We start from the raw sequence: 17732 nt of genomic DNA on the forward strand, positions 1-17732 counted from the left end.
AGTATGTAATCCTTTGGACTTGGCTTTTCCACTCAGCAGAATTCTCTGGAGATTCATCCAAGCTGTTGCATGTATCAATAGTTCATTCCTTTTATTGCAAAATAACATTGCATAGTACAAGGTACTACAGTTTGTTTAGCCATTTTCCTTTTGAAGGATGTCTACATTGTTTCCAGATTTTGGCTATCATGAGTAAAGCTGCTATGAGTATTTACGTGCAGGTTGTTGCAGGAACATATTTTTTCATTTCTCTGGAATAAATGTACAACAGTACAGTTGTTGGGTTGTATGGTAGTTGCATGTTTAGTTTTATAAGAAACTGCTGGGCTCTTTTCCAGACTGGCTGTACCATTTTACATTCCTACCACGAATGTATGAGCAATACAGTTTCTACACATCCTCACCAGCATTTGGTGTTATCACTATTTTCCATTTTAGCCATTCTGTTTGGTCTATAGTGTATCTCTTAGTGGTTTAACATGCATTTCCTTTATGGATAATGATGTTGAACATCTTTTTATATGCTTATTTGCCATCTATATGTCTTCTTTAATGATATGTCCATTTGTGTCTTTTGTCCACTTTCTAACTAGATTTTCTTGTTTTTATTAACTGAAGGGTTTTTTTTTTTTTATTGCTAAGTTTTGAGTGTTCTTTTTATATTCTAGATACTAGTCCTTTATTGGATATGTGGTTTGCAAATATGTGTCCTAGTCTGTAGCTGGTCTTTTCACCCCGTTAAAAGAGCCTTTTGCAAGCAAAAGTTTGTAATTTTAACAAAGTCCAGTTTGTTATTTTTTCTTTTTATGGCCCATGCTTTCTGCATCAGGTTGAAGAACCTTTACCTAGCTCCAGAGTTTCTGTAATGCTTTTTTTCCTGAAAGTTTTATAGTTTACATTTAAGCCTGTGATCTATTTTGAATTAAATTTTATGTAATGTATGAGGTGTAGGCTGATGTTCATTTTTTGGCAGCTATCATTTAAAAACTAAATAATAGACCACTTTTAAGTTTTGGATTTACAGAGAAATTGAGCAGATTGTATAGAGTTCCCGTGTAACCCCACCCCTGAACACAATTCCGCTGTTATTAACATCTTGCATTAGTGGCACACTTGTTAGAGTTAATAACCCAATATCGATTCATTATTATTAACTAAAGTCTATAGTTCACACTTGGTTGTACATTTCTGTGGGTTTTGACAAATGCAGAATGTGGTGCATCCCTATTACAGTGTCAGACGGGAACTCCACGGTCCTAAAATCGCCCTGTGCTTTAGCAACCATTGATCTTTTCACTGTCTCTATAGTTTTGCCTTTCCTAGAATGTCATACAGTTGGGATCATACAGTATATAGCCTTTTCATACTGGCTTTTTTCACTTAATAACATGCATTTAAACTTTCTCCATGTATTTTTGTGACATGGTATATCATTTCTTTCTTTTTTTCAGAGACAGGGTCTCACTCAGTCACCCCAGGCTGGAGTGCAGTGGTGCCACCACAGTTCACTGAAGCCTTGACATCCGGGCTCAAGTGATCCCCCTGCCTTAGCCTCCCAAGTAGCTGGGACTACAGGCACATACTGCCACACCTGGCTATTATTTAAAATTATTTTTTGTAGAGACAAAAAATTATTTTAAATAATATTTTTGTCTCTACAAAAAATATATATTTTTTGTTTCTACAAAAGGCCTGTTACGTTGCCCAGGCTGGTCTTGAACTCCTGGGTGCAAGCCATCCTCGCGTCTCAGGCGCCGGAGTAGCTGGGATCACAGGTGTGAGCCGGATCATTTCATTTATTTAGTCACTGAAGAGCATTCTATTATGTGGATGAACCTCATTTGTTTATCCATTTACCTATTGACAGACATCTTGGTTGAGTCCAGTTTTTGAAAAATATGAATAAAGCTGCTATAAACATAGCAGTAGGTTTTTGTGTGGACATAAGTTTTCAATTCAGTTGGGTAAATACCTAGGAGTGTGATTGCTGGATCATATGGTAAGACTATGTTTAGCTTCGTAAAAACTGTGTCTTCCACAGTGACTGTACCATTTCGCATTCCCACCAGCAGTGAGGGAGAATTTCTGTTGCTCCACATCCTTGCCAGCATTTGGTGTTTTTTTTTTTTTTAATTAGCATACTGTTCTTGTTTTATAGCTGTAGCATTTCTCTCATTTCTAGAAAACTATTAATTAGAATTTTTGGTAAATTTCCTTTTGTTTCCTGCTGTCATGTTGGTTTCTTTAATTTCCTTCTCCATGTTTACTTTGTTTTCTGTCTCTCAAGCTGGGGCTTTCTGCAGATGTCTGGTCATCCTCAGCTCACCGTTCATCAGCAAGAGCTGATTGGATGCTCACGGGCTGGGCTTCGCTTTTTGGTTAATTGCAAGCAAGAGCAGCTGTTTGACTGCGGGGGTACCACCGAAGGTTTCCTACTTGGTGGGGGAGTTGGGGAGTGGCCTCCTTCCTGCTGCCCTATGTTGGGTAGAGGAGGGGGCTGGGCTGGGGGGATTTAACCAGTAGTTTTCCAGACTTTCAGAGAGTTACCCTTGTGTCCCCAAGCCTCTCCCATCTCCCATGTTCACTACATCCACAGAAGAATCTATAGTGTCCCACTGGGGCTGGGGTGGCGCCTGCCTGGGTGTTGAACATGGGCAGGGGCAAGCAATGAGCGTTTTTGAGTAAATATTTCAACCGCTCCCTCTGTGGTCTTCTGGGCTTCTCATCCCTTCCTTGTTGCTGCCATCAAGTCCTGAGCCTCCCAGGGTTTCTGCAGGGAAGACAAGCTCACTTCTTGTCTGCAGCGTTTGCCCTGGAGGACGAGGCTTTCAGACCCATTAAGTCAGATGTCCTATCTCTATTCTTCCACAGGCAGAAGGTTTCTATCCACTGACATTCCCATTTATACCTCCTATGTCAATGTGGGTTTACAATTTTAAAACATTTTAATTCCTTAGGCAGAAGCAGAGATAAACATACATAGTCAGTCAATCCATCACCTTTAACCAAAATCTCTCATCATTTTATAATTATAAAGTTAGTGGATACAGGCCATGTGCAATGGCTCACACATGTAATCCCAGCAGTTTGGGAGGCCAAGGCAGGCCGATCTTCTGAGGTCAGGAGTTCAAGACCAACCTGGCCAACATGGTGAAATCCTGTCCCTACTAATACAAAAATTAGTCAGGCATGGTAAGGTATCTGTAATCCCAGCTACTTGGGAGACTGAGACAGGAGAATCGCTTGAACCTGGGAGGCAGAGGTTGCAGTGAGTCAAGATTGAGCCACTGCACTCCAGCCTGGGCACAGAGCCAGACTCTGTCTCTAAATAAATAGATAAATAAGATTAGTGGATACAGAAATATCTTAAACAACATAGACAGATGCAAAACAAAACAAACAAACAAACACAAAAAAATGACATTTTCTCAGCACCTTTTGCCACTTTCCCCTTCCCTAGATGCCACGCATTAACTGTTAGGAATGTGTCCTTTCTCTGTGAATGTGGACAGCTGCAGACTGAGAATGTGTGCCTATGTGTACACGTTCCTTGACTGTCCTTGTAATCACGCTCTGCGTCTTGAAGAGCGCTCCTGGAAGGCACTTGCCACCCCACCGTGGCATGGGGGTGGTGGGGGGGCGCTGGGCCATGAGCTCCCTTAGCAGGGGGTTCGCCTCAGGTGTTGAGACAAGGTCAGCAGTGACTGAGCAAGATGGAGGCCTGTCCGGTTCTGCCTGGTGCAGGCTTCCCTCCCAGCCATCTTTGCTCTGAGCTCCCCGTTGGGCTGTCAGGTCTGCAGCAGGGAGGAGGGCTCCCTGCCCAGTGCTGCTTCCGCCTGTCCTTTCCCAGGTGTGACTCCAGGCCTCCTTCCTTGTCCTCGCCATCTCAATGTCAGCTCCTGGAGGAGCTCCGGGTACACTCTTAGACTGAACCCTGAGTTTTCTCAGGTCCCATTCACCAGGGATGCTTTTCTAAGCCAAAGGGCATACATCTGCCACATCCTTTTTAAGAGCTGTGTGATATTTTGTGGCAAGAATGTAGCATAAGTTACATACAGTCTCTTGGGTTTTTGTTTATTTGTTTGTTTTTTGAGATAGAGTCGCACTCTGTCACTCAGGCTGGAGTGTAGTGGTGGGATCTCAGCTCACTGCAGCCTTGACCTCCTGGCCTCAAGCAGTCCTCCCACTTCAGGCTCCCTATAATTCCTATAGCTAGGATTACATGTGTGCACCACCATGCTTGGCTAGTTTTTAAATTTTTTGTAGAGACCAAGCCTCCCTATGTTGCCTAGGCTGGTCTCAAACTCTTGGGCTTAAGCAACCTTCCTGCCTTGCCCTCCCAAAGTGCTGGGATTATAGGTGTGAGCCAGTATGCCTGGCCCACATGCTCTTTTTGATGGAATCTTAAGAAGTCTAATTTTTCCTGTGAAAAATCTTGTGAAAAAAAGCCATTTTAAACATGTGTTTCATGTTATTTTGTGTGTGTTATTATAACATATATCATTATATATTACATAATACATATGTAATACAGATGATATGTGTGACTTAATATGTATAACATATGATATAATAGATATCATGTTATATGTGTATCACATGTTGTATACATACAAATGTGTATAACATATTAAATATATGTTTCATAAGTATTTCAACCCAACAGATTAGTTTCAAAACAAGGTATGCCTATGTTTATTTTCTCTGTCTGCCTCTCCCTCAGGACCAGGTGCCTGGTTGACTTGGCACATTCTCTGGAGAACAGTGTGTGGAGCGGGATTGTGTGGGTGCTGAGGGCCTGCGGGCCCAGGCGGGGCCGTTCACACAAAGGCAGACCAGATGATCACAGCCCATCCTGTCCTCCTTGAAGACCACCCTAAGGAGGCTGTGGTACATGCCACTCTCTGAGTTCTGTTGGGATTTCTACATGAACTAGAGAATTAAAAAATAGACATTTAATTATCCTCCAAGGTCACTGTGGGATTGAGAGGTCCTTCTTGCACGTTGATTCTTAACTATGTTTCACCTTCCTATTTTTGTCATGTCTCCCTTAAGTCAGTCGTGCAGTTTCTCCCTCTGGCCTCCTCTGACCCCTGCACTCTGAGTTCTCCTCTGAGGCTTGGAGCCCTCCTTCTCAGTGGTTTTTGGGGGCTCTGTTTTCCCAACCCACCCCTTCCAGCTGGGGCAGTCTCCCTGGTCCCCCAAATACCGGAGAGGCCAGGCATTGTTTTTAGCGCCCAGCACCCTCCCCTCCCCACCTTCAGTTCAGTGGGTGCCTTGTGGACACAGATCTGACGCCACGTGGCATCGTCTCCACAGGACACAGCATTATGTCTCAGTGCACATGGCCGATGACAAAAAATAAAACACACAGCAAGAGGCAAAGGTTGGGGAGATGCCACCCTCAGGATGGGGGCAGGGGTGGAGGTCCCACCCCTAAGTGCTGGTGGGCCATGCCTCTGGGACCAGATGCCCCCTCAGCTGACAGTGCATCACAAGGACCAGAGCTGAGGACGATCCGGAGGTGCCTGGGGCCAAGGCTTGTTCCACTGGCAACACGGGCAAGTGTGCCAGCCAATAGCTGTCTCACCAGCGGGCTGATTAGCAGCTCCCGGAGACGGCTACAGATTCTGCAGGAGAGGACATGAGGGGCCCACATGGGTGTCACCAGCAGGTGACCAGCTTAGGACTTCATGACTCATAAGTTGGTCCTTATGAGTCATGAGTATTCTCACTGAGCCATGAGTATTCAGTATGCCGCTGGCTCATGCATATTTGGTGTGCCATGAATATTTCGTGCCTACTTGGCCCTTCTCTGCCTTTATCTGTGTTCAGCCCCCATGTGCCCCTCGTGTTCCCCAGCGCGGCTCACGGACCACTCACTAGCTTGCTTGTTTGTGCGTCACTCTTGAAGTCCACCCACTGCCTTGTTTTCTTTCTTTCTTTCTCAAAATTGAGAAAGCCCATTTGGGGGATATTTGAATATATTTATTCTCATACAACAAATAGCAAATATACATGACAGTCAATCTTCTTTAAAATAATTTTATAAAATTATGTCATATACTGCTCACATCAAAGTGTGTGTAAAATATATTTATATAGTTTTAGAATCATAACAAAACAAATACCTGTGCCCCCTCTCAGGTTACAAAAGGTGACACTAGTGTTCTCCTAAAGCAGCCCCTTGGCCCTCCCCTTCCTTCCCCAGCATGGCTCCCTCTTCTGTAGTGTGTTGCTAAACATGTATTGGCTTCTAGCGACAGTTCCATCCCTAAACAGCGTGCTGTTTGGCTTCTGCATTTCCGAGTTGAAAGGAATGCAATCACACCACACACATTTTCTGGGATCTGCTTCTCTTGCTCAACATCATGTTTTTGAGGTTGATTGGGGTTGCAGGGATTCCTTCGGGCGACCAGCTGCACATGCTTGCCTGGGATTGAGGAGTTTCCCAGGACGCGGGGCATTCAGTGTGGACACCGGGAGAATTCTGGGACAGGCCCGACTCATTTCGTTGCTGTAGAAGGTCCCGTGGTGTGAGCCTGCCACAACTCGTGTCTGTGGATGTTCGGGCTGCTTTCATCATCGAGCCATTTGAACAGGGCTGCTGTGTGCAACATTCCTGAATGTGCCTCTGGGTGCTGGGAGGCCAGGTGGGTGTGTGCAGACACCTCCAGATAACAGTATGCTGTTCTCCCAAGGGACTGCAGCCATTCACCTGTCCTGGTGGAGGAGGAGCACGGCCATTCCTCCAAATCCCCGCTGACATAGGGTGTGGTCCAGTTTCTAATTCTTCCCCATTTGGTGGGTGAGAAGTCAATCTCACGTGATTGTCATTCAGATCCCCAAGGTTACTAACAAGGTTTATTGGTCATTTCGATTTTCTTCATAAGGAATGCCTGTTCCTGTCTTTTGATCACAGTCTCCTTACTATTGGCATCCTTTATATATTCTGGATATTAATCCTTTGCAGTTACATGTGTTACAAATATCTCCTTGCAACTTGTCATTTGTGATTTCATTTTTTATGGGGCTTTTGGTGAACAGAGATTCTTTGTTTTAATGGAACTGATTTTGTCTCTTCCTTTGTTTCTGCTCATTCAAGGGCTCTCTCAAGACATTCTCCCATGTTGTGTTCTGGAAGTTCCATAGTTTTGCCTTTGGTCCATTTTGGTTGATCATTGTGTGAGGTGTGAGGAAGGGGTCCAGCTTTAACTTGACTCTCATGGGATCACCGATGAACAACACTGATTTTTGCACTGGTTTTGCACCATTCATATTCTGGTTCCCATGGCCATTCGGGATTGTCTCTGGGATCTCTTCTGTTCTCTGTGAATGACTTTCTCTCTGCAGCCTGGTGCCTGCTCGGCAGACACCTCCAGGAGTTGCCTTTGGGAGGGGGCACCTTTCTTCTTGGACCCAAGGGCAAGGAGGGGTGTCCAGGCCTCTCTGTCCCCATGCAGTCTGGGCTGGGGAGACATGGGGGACGGTGTCCAGGGGCAGGACTGGGAGCAGGCCTTGAAGGCCATAGTGAGGGTGTGGACTTGACAATGGGCACAGAGAAGCAGTGGATGCCCTTTAGTTGGGGAACATATGACAGATACATGGATGACATATATGATAGGTAGGTATATGCACAGGTGAGTGTGTTTGCACCTGGCTGTAGGTATAGATCTTACAGAAGCCGTTTGGTGGCACAGAGGTCAGTGTGGGCCAGAGTGACGGCAAGGGTCAGGGGCTACCTCTCAAGGGGATGGCCAGCCTGTGGGCCTCCGTGCGTGGTTCACTCCCAGCTTTACCTATGCTCACTGAGCCCCACTGTCTGACACACCATGTCATAGCTCCATTAGGTCCATGACTCCTCCTCCCCGAGTGTGACTGACACATGCACAGTCAGTGGTGAGCACTCACCTAATGAGTGGATGAATGAGCAGGTGAGTGGCAGGTCCCATACAGGGATGGGCACTGAGAGGACCAAGGATTTGAAGGAGAGAAAAATGGGTAATGCCAGCGCCAAGCTGTCCCCTGATGCAACTCAGGGAAACCCATCAGAGCACTCCCTTATGTGGCCACAGCCTTCCAGGGCTCCAGAAGCATCACATGCCCTTGTTCCCATCTTGACTTCCCTGCCTCCTTTCATGGAAGACAGCTCAGCTGTGAGTCCAGTTTGATGTCCAGGGGGCATCATGAGTTTCCCAAGGCCCCAGAGTGGATCTGTGGACCAACTGGAGCCTCCAACACCAGCACATCCTGGACAGAGGACGTCCCGCGTGCAGGCCTGGCCCAGCACCCACTGACCTGTCTTTCCTCATCCCAGCCATGGAGCATCCGTCTAATACCTTGATGTCTCTTTCTGAAGAGCTGTTGCTTGGCAATGGTTGCTAGGGAAAATTCATCATTAACTAAGAGTCAGGGCTCTTGATCGGAGGCCTTCAGGAACACTGTGAGCCTGTAGGATGTGGTGGGCAGAATCCTGAGATGGCCTGGAGATTCCTGCCCCAGGGGCACACGCCCCGTGTGATCCATCCACTAGAGTTTGGGCAGGACCTGTCAATAGGATGGGACAGCTGCTCCCTTGATGAGGTCACATTCAGTGGCCAAGGTGACGGACAGTCTAACGGAATCAGGCAGTATTAGATTAGACTCAGCAGTCCAGCGAGAGGAGCTCCTGCTGGCTGCTGATAGGCAAGTGCCACATTACTAGAGGGCCATGTGCCAGGACTGGCGGGCACTGTCCGTGAGTTGGGAGTGGCCCCCCTCACCAGCAGGAAGACAGGACGTCAGTGCCACCACTGCAAGGAGCTGAGTACTGCCAACACCCGGCAAGCTCACGGGAGGGCCCAGGAGCCTCAGCTGAGATCCATGCCCTAGTGACCTGGAGATCCAGCCTGAAGACACCTGTGCCGAACCCCGGCCTGCGTGGGCAAGGCTTTAAGTCACTTCCTTTTGTGGTAACTTGCTGTGTAGCATAGAAAACGAATACACAGGCCTGGGCGTGGGGAGAGGAGTCTGCTTTTAGGAGCAGCCTTGGTGCTGAGTTTGGCTGCTAGGACCAAGAAGGAGAAGAAAACAGGGGCCCAGAAGGACTGGGCCATGGCCCTGTGCCCAATGTCTCACACAGAGGTTCTCAGAAGGTCTCTGCAAGGCGGGAGTTCTTGTCCCCCTTCACATATGGGCCCTGGTGGGCCCTCACACATCCAGGGAGAGATGAGGCTGGGACCTGAGCCAGAGGGACCCCAGCTGCTGCAGGGGTACCCACAGAGGTCAGTCTGTGAATGGAGTTTTCACAGGCCATGGGACTGACACTTACATGCACTGTTGGGAGGCTGACGGCCCCGGTGCCCCCACCCACATCCCACCATGCTTGGGGAAGTACAGCTTCCTAACCACTCCCACCCAGGCTTCCTCAGTGGAGCTTCCTGGGGTGCTCCTGGTTCTCGTGTTCGGTGTAGCTCTCACCAGGGAAGAGGATCTCCAGCTCTTCTATTGGTCCCTCTGGCTTCTAGGGCTGAGCCTGGAGTCCCATGGGTTCAGGCCTCTCTTCACAGGGTGTCAGCAGTTTCGGCCACCTGCCTCCTCGCCCCACGTGGCCTCTGAATGTGGGATAATGGGGTGGCCACTTCAGGTTGAGGCCAGCTGCCCCTGGAGCCCTGGATGCAATGTCAGAGCCTCTTGGTCCTGGGAACCTGTGGTGCCACCCTCCGAGAGAGGGTGTTCTGGGCTCTCAGAGGATAAGCATCTCAAAGATCCTCGAGCAGCCCAGGAGAGCAGCAGGTAGAGCATGTGGAGGTGAAGGGGTCCTGTCCCACCCATGTCGGCCCCCAGCTCACACTGCCCGCCTGCCAGCATGAGCCGCAGCGAGAGGCCTACCAGCAGGTGAGAAAGGGGATGCAGATGAGGGGGATCATCCCGGGAAGCTGCAGAGACAAAAATAGAGAATCAGGTATCACAGCGTAAGAAGTAATATTGTTACAGTGCATGACACAAGATCTAGAAACAAGAGAGTCACAGAAACCTAACAAAGATGAGAACTTAAGAATGCAAATGTAATAAGAGATAGGAAAATGAGATGCAGGATAAGGAGATAAAAGGCGAGAAACCAATGGGCTGCCAAGCAGAAGGCTGGAAACACAAAGGAGCGAACATTAAGAACAAGGGCGAAGCTCATCGCCACAAGGTAATTTATTAAGTAGATGAAACCATAGGTCGAAAATGAGAATTAAGGGCTAGGGAGTTATGGGTAAAAATGAATATAACAACCAAAGAGAAAGTATGAGCTGAAGCAGGAAATATGTTGTAAAAGAGTGGCTGCCAGGAGATCTGCTTTGACGCCCTTTCAATAGGCCAGACAAGAGAAGATGGTGGCAGGGACAGGGTGGGGCAGGTGGCAGCTGTGTAGAGGGAGAGGAATGAGTGATTCAAGAGAAAGGGGCTGAGCCAACAGAGTTCTGGCTGAAATGGGCCTGGGGGGCAGGAGGGGTGTGGTCACATGATGCCCAGGTATAATTGGGGGTGCAGGGGTGCCACTTAGAGCCCAGGCATTGGTGCCACTTGTGGGCAAAGTGCCTGGGGCAGCAGCATGTCCCTTGCCACTCCAGCAGATGTGGGTGTCGTCCAGAGGGGTCTGCTCCTTAGACAGCCAGCCACCCCAGAGTCCCTGAGCAGCCCCATGGAGGCTGAGTTGGCGCTTGTCCTCCAAGGGGGTTTCAAGCATGGTGGCTGGTGTGAGACAGGCCCAGTTTCAGCCCTGGCTCCACTCTTCACTAGCTGGGAGACCTCAGGCAAGTCGCCTTGGCTCTTTAGGCCTTGGTTTTCTCATCTGTAAAAGGAGTGTGGGTATGTGCCTTGCAGGGGTGTTGGCAGGATTAGTTAGTGCTGTTATGTGGCCAGAGCTGGGTAATGTTTGCAGAATTGGCACATGCAGTGTTCATCTGCTGCCCCACATGGGCTTAGCAGGTCTGGGGCAGGAGGGGAGAGGAGGGAGGGCCCAGCGAGGCAGCCAGTGCAGATCCCCAGGGAGTGGCAGAAGTGTCTTCAAGGTAGGAGCTGAGATAGGCTCCCCCAACTGCCAAGAGCAACTGCCAAGACAGTGGGAGCTGCCATTGCAAGCTCTCAGTGGGCACAACTGCATGACCAAGTGTTTCAGGGAAGAGAAGAGGATGCAGAAGCCACCAGAGCCCTGCGCAGTGTTGGCCCCAACCTGAAGGTCGCCAGAGCCGCTCAGCTTCATGCACACATGGCAGGGTGGAAGCGCCAGCAACAGACCCCACACGTGACCCTCAGAGGTCTCTGGTGTCCCACGGGACTGAACCTTGGCCGCCTTCAGTGGCCACCCGCCTGTGATGAGCCCTTCCCTGCAGTTTCCCTTTCCCCTCTCATTTCTTTATGGTCATCCATGGGGTCCTGGGCTCAGCACTGGAATCCTTGCATAGCCTTGAAGGAACCCATATGGAGACTGTGGGGCTGGGCAAGGCTAGGAGGTGTGGGCCTGCCTTCAAGCTGGGCGAGGGTCCCACTTGTGCAGAGTAGCCAGGCCCAGGCACGGGGTACCTCCCTTGTGTCGGATCACACACCTCTTCACTCACAGGAGAAATGGGAGAACTAAGAACAGGATTGGGAAGCACAGGGACTTTCCCAAGACAAAGGGAGGGTGGAGACAGGGCTGGAGCGGAGAGAGAAAGAAGAGAGACAGAGATGGATGGGAGAGAGTGACCCTCTGCTCTCCAGCACATACTGGCCGGCTGCTGTGAGAACAAGAGGTGCCTGCTCCCTTCCTAGGCCTTCCTCTCCTGTGTGGTATGGCCAGTGGGGGCGGGTAGAGGGCTGGGGCTTGCTGGTCTAACTTCACTGATACGGCCCCACCCCTACCCCAGCCCCTAGGCCCAACCCTCGCATAGATGTCATCCAGGGAGCTTCCCTCTCCACTCCCCGCCCGACTCTTCCTCCTGAAAGATGCATGGAGTGTGAAAATTTCATCAAAGCAGCTTGCTTCCTGGGCTTACAGGCGGGGTGGGTGCCTGGAGACCTGGGGCCTCAGGCCTCCCTGCTGCTCGGTCAGCCCTGGATGCCCCTCTGGGCTGCTGCAGAACTGGGACGGGCAGCTGGTGGATGGCTAGAGTCTCCTTGGTGTGTGTGTTAGGAGGGGCTGGGGAGGGACAGAGGAAGCGTCAGGCCAGCTCTGTGGGGTGGGGGCAGTGCTGACACCTGCAGGAGGGGCTGCAGCTGGACAGGCATCAGAGTGGGGTTCGGAGTGTTCCCAACGTCCCAGTGACCATGACTGGTTGCTCCACCAGCAAACATTCACTCATTGACTCTGCAGTTTTTCATTATTGTTATTATTGTGAAACAGATAATGCATTTGCATGGTTTTAAAATGAGATGGGCATTTCAGGCTACTCCTGTTCTTTTGCTGCCAGAAACAATGTGGTATGGGTAATCTTGCTCAGAGTCACTTGGAATGTGGGTAGGTACACCTGCAGGGCAAAATTCCGCAGGTGGGATTGCTGGGTTGGTGGATAATGTTGATGGGAATTGCCACACTGCCTTTCATAGAGGCCATGCCACGAACCCTCCCAGCAGCAAGGCAAGCAGTGTTCACTTTCCCGAGGTCTGGTCCACAGAGCAGACTGAAAACACTTGGAGTTTGGCCAATCAGATAGAGAAAACATATTTTGAAAAAGATAAAAAAGCTGGATTGTTTTTTTTTTTTGGCCTCTCTGAGTGGCTTTCTTAGCAAACAGCTATAGGGTAAATTGTCCTGTGGCCAAAGTATAATAAGCTTATTTTAACTGTGTGTGTGGTGCATGTAGGAGCATATATGCGTGCATATGTGTGTGGTCATGTGCAAGTGTTCATGTGTGTGCATGAATGTGCTAGCATGTGTGTGCTTGTTTTACCTGGAGCATCCAATCCAGTCCCGGTCACTTGGCAGGAGGAAACTCAATCTGAACACAGCCAGGTAACCTCTGGGAAGACAGGGCTCATTCCCATGGCCCTGCTCCCAAAGAGCTGAAGTTAGTGAAGCCTGGCTGGTGAGTTAGTGACAGGGCCAGCTCCAGAGCAGGGCAGTGGGGGCAATGACTGCAAGTTAGGGGAGCTTGGGGCAGAGGCAGCCTCAAGCAAAGGTTTGGCTGTGGCAGACAGCGTGCTTCCACTGGGTTCTCCTAAATACTTGGAGACATTGGAGGGTAAAGGCAGAACCTACCAGTGCTCTGCAGAGAGCTGGGCTAGTGGGGGAGGTGTCCCAGGAAGCTGAGCTGTATACTAGCCACCTCTAAATACAGGGGACTCAAACAATATCATATACTATTTTTAGAATTTAAGTATTGGCAAGCTGAGCTGGGAAGTCTAGGCTGAGCGTGGCTGGTCTGGGCTGTGCTTGACTGGACAGGGCTGAGCTACATGGTCTGGGCTGTGCTTGGCTGGTCTGGGCTGAGCTCTGTGGTCTGGGCCGTGCCTGGCTGGGCTGGGCTGGGCTGAGCTTTATGGTCTGGGCTGAACTCCATGGTCTGGGCTTGGCTAGTCTTGGCTGAGCTCTGTGGTCTGGGCTATGCTTGGTTGGTCTGGGCTGAGCTCCATGGTCTGGGCTGTCCTTGGCTGTGCTGGGCTGTGCTGGGCTGTGCTGGGCTGGTCTGGGCTATGCTCTGTTGAACTAGGCTGAGCTCCATGGTCTGGGCTATGTTTGGCTGGGCTGGGCTGAGCTCTGTGGTCTGAACTGAGCTCTATGGTCTAGGCTGTGCTCTATTGTGCTGGGCTGAGCTCCGTGGTCTGGGCTATGCTTGGCTGGGCTGGGCTGAGCTCCGTGGTCTGGGCTATGCTTGGCTGGGCTGTGCTTGGCTGGGCTGGGCTGAGCTCCATGGTCTGAACTGAGCTCTATGGTCTGGGCTGAGTTCTGTGGTCTGGGATTGTTTAAGAACCAGTGTCCCATTGAGGCTGGCTGCTCTAGAATGACCTCCACAGGGACCACCTGGCTCCATAGAGCCTCCCATCCTCTAGCAGCCTCCAAGCCGAGTTTGTGGTCAAGCAGAGGCAGGGCTCTGAAGGAGAGTGAAGTATAGGCTGAGCAGTGGCACATCACTACCACCCATGCTAGTGGTCAAAGCAAAATCAGGCCAGTCAGAATCACATGGTGGGGCAAGGGACTCCAGAAGAAGGATGGAGCCCTGTGACCAATTTTGCAATCCATCTTCTTCAGGAGGACAGAGGCCATGGGGGCCATGTCCCTGGGGCCATCTGTGCAAAGCTGGCCTCCAACAACATTCAACCCGTAGCACCTAAGCTGGGGGCTGGACCCAGCAATGGGCAGCAGGTAGCTCTGCTCCTGGAGAATGAGAGTCAGTCACACCAGTAGTGGGAGCACCAGGAGCTGTAACAGGAAACATGGGAGAAGGACTCTTGGAGAAGCAGCCTGGGCCGGGGTTGAAGGGTACATAGGCATGCACCTGGGTGGTAGGGGTGAGGCGGGGCACTTTCTCCCTCCTGGTCCTCCCTCCTGGCCTGAAGGCAGAAGGCAGAGGAGACCCAGCCCTGGAGCTGAGGAGGGAGGGGATCCCAGCATTCGAGCTGCAGGCCCACAGCCCTACACGGGCTGTTCTTGCGTGGGCAGCCCAAGGATTAAACAGATTTTGTTGGGATTACTGCTGCCAATCAAGTTCAAGTGCATTTTTAAGAGCTTAATTTGCGGCCCTAGGTTTCGAATAAAATCATCAAGTCCAGTCGATTAAACTCATTAAGGCGGGTGGACTGGCTGGTGTTCACACTGCCATCAGATTTGGAGAATTAATTAGGGGCCTGTTATCCTTTGTTGGGATTAGCGGAGCCAGCCCAGAGGCCCAGGGTTTCTGCTAAAAGACAGGCCCGTAATCTCTTTAGTGGGGCCTTGGGAGACAGAGATCTGGGTGGCTTTTGAGCAGGAAGCGTCACACGGGTGTCTTTGATTCTGCCGTGTGCAGACTGGCTGTGGGTCGGGGGTGTGGGCAGCTTGAGGGCTTGGGCCATCCTGAGGGTGGCTGGCACAGACGACACTTCAGGCCACACGACCCTGCACACCGTTCATGACCTATTCCCCCATCTCACAACAACTTAGGAGGAGGGCCCTGAGAGGACTTCTGCTGGCTCCTCTGCCTTCAAAACCACCCCTGACCCCAACTGCTAGAGTCTCAAGGCTCTATCTCCTTGTGAACCAGGCGGTGTGAGCAAGCTGGCCACCAAGAGCATCCTAATCCCTTCGGGGACATTGATTGGTCTCTGACTGGGTGGGTATGTGACCCAAGAAGAGTCAGTCAAGGCCATGTCAGGGGGCGGTTGGGAGTTCTGGTATAGCTGAGGGCAAAAACAGTAAGACTGGAGCTGCCAGGCCCTGCAGGCCCTGCCTCAGGATGGAGAGAGAAAGACAGTTTCTAATGACACTGGGTGAGCTGCTGGATCTAGCCACACCTAAAGTTTATCCCTGGACTTTTTAGTGACATGAGCCAGTCCATTCCTCCTTGGAACAGGGTCTCTCTCACTTGCAACCAAGGGACAAATCAGCCCAGGTCTCAGGTCTCTTGCCTTCCAGAGCATTAGGGCTGAGAAAAAATTTAGAGGGTCTTTTTTATTTTCCCACCCCTTTTACAGAATGGGGAAACTAAGGCCCAGAGAGGAGAAGGACTTGCCTAAGGCTGCTGCAGATATTAATGGCTTCTGGTCTTCCAATGCCTCCCGGGAAAGAATCCTCCCCGCACCTCCCTGGTGGCTCTGGCCAGGCCAGTGCTGAGTGGGGTTTACCAGGTGTCCTTACCAAAGGCAGACTGTAGTCAGAGCAAGTGGATAAGCTGTAGACATTTCCAGGAATTGGGGGGAGCAGAGCGCCCCACAGGGTCACCCACACGGGTCCCCGGTGATGGCTCTTACCCAGCCCAAGACCCTGGCTGGTATCTCTGGGCATGGCACTGGGCACTGAGTCTTTTCTGGGGTCTGTCTATCCTGAGAGGTGGCACAGCAGAGGGGCAGGGGAGGGGCTCAGAGCCAGATTACCAGGGTTCAAATCCTTCCTGGCCAGTCGCTCGCCGTGTGACCCTGGATTGGTCGTTTGGCTTCCCCGAGTGCACGCTTTCTTCGTCTGTCTGAGGAGGTAGTGGTGACAATGGGGCTGCGGGAGGCCTGGGAGGCAATGCAGGTCTAGCAGGGAGCTTCGTGAGTGTTGTGGTCCACATTGTACCCTGCCCCTTGGTGCTGCCTACTGACCTCTCTGCCTCTACTCTTGTCCCTCCCCCATCAGTTCTCAGCACAGCAGCCAAGGGCATCTTTTAAATATTAAAGGTCAAATCCTGCCACTTCCATGCTTAAAGGCTGTGAAGAAGCTTAGAATGCAGCTTAAATGCCTCGCTGTGTCACATGTCCTGGCAAATATGGACAGGTGACAAACCCTGAGTAGCTCCGTGGTGGAACATACCAGCCATGTTTTTCTGCTTGGGCATTCGGTGTGCAAGGACTCTGGGCGGGACCTGAGCACATGGCTTGTTTCTGCTGTACCAGGTCTGGCTCAGGGGAGCCTGTAGACAGGAGCGCCTGCCCACGTGTCCCTGAGGGACTCTAGCTTCCTCACAGCATGGTGGACAGGTGCTGAGAGGGGCTACTGGAGAGCATGGGAAGAAGCAGGAGGAAGCTGCATGGCCTTTTCTGACCTAGCCTGGCAAGTTACATAATGTCGCTTCCACTGGACTCTAGTGGTCCAGGAAGTCACAAGTGCGTGCCGTTTCAAGGCCAGGAGACATGGATGGGGAGTGGCTATGTCACTTGCAGAAGAGTATATGAAATGAGAGATACTGGTGAGGCCATTTCTGGAAACCATGGACTCTCCATGGTCTGGGCATGGCCCATACGTCTGGAGGAATTGCCTCTCCCTCTCCCTCACTGTGCAGGCAGCTACCTTCTCTCCGTGCCTCAGACATGCAAACATACTCTGCCGCAGGGCCCTTGCACTTGCTGTTTCTCTGTCTCCACGTGGCTGCTCCTTCCACTCCTGAAGTTCTCAGCTTCAGTGTCCCCGCCCTAAAGAGGCTCTCCCTGACCCCTGGTCTAACCACTGCCCCCTCCAAGAATGCTCTAGAAAAGCCCCATCCAAGGGAAAGATTATGCAAGTCACAAATGTAATTTGAAATTTTATAGTAGCCACATTAAACAAGAAATTAATTTAAATGTATGCATATATTTACATGTCTATTTATATTTACTTATCTTTCATGTATTTTTAACCCAATTTATCCAAAATATTATTATTCAACACATAATCAACATAAAAATGTCAGTGAGTATTCTGTATTCTCACATTCTTTTTATTGTACTATCTTTGAAATTTCATGTACTTTACATGTATAACACATGTCAATTCAGAAGCTAAATTTTTGTAGGAAATACTTGATCTGCTTTTAGGTCTGATACAATGTACTGTTGAAAGAGACTATTTCCATAGTCACCTTGTTCCAAAATAACTGAACGGATTTGAGCATCCATTTTAACATTTAAATGACTTAAAATTCAATACAGTGAAAAACCCAGGTCCTCAACCTCAGCGACCACCTCACACGTGCTCTGTAGTCACATTTACCTAGTAGAGACAGCTTCTATCATTGTAGAAGGTTCTATCGGGTTGTGCTGCACTAGGGCAGTCCTGGCCCCTGTCCACGTAGCACTCACTGCTGTCTGCAAAGCTTTCATGTTGCTTGTTCAGTTGTTCACCTCCTCTCCCTTCC

The sequence above is a fragment of the Piliocolobus tephrosceles genome, chromosome 2, assembly GCF_002776525.5.
Source record: "Piliocolobus tephrosceles isolate RC106 chromosome 2, ASM277652v3, whole genome shotgun sequence".
In the NCBI taxonomy this organism is placed as follows: Eukaryota; Metazoa; Chordata; class Mammalia; order Primates; family Cercopithecidae; genus Piliocolobus; species Piliocolobus tephrosceles.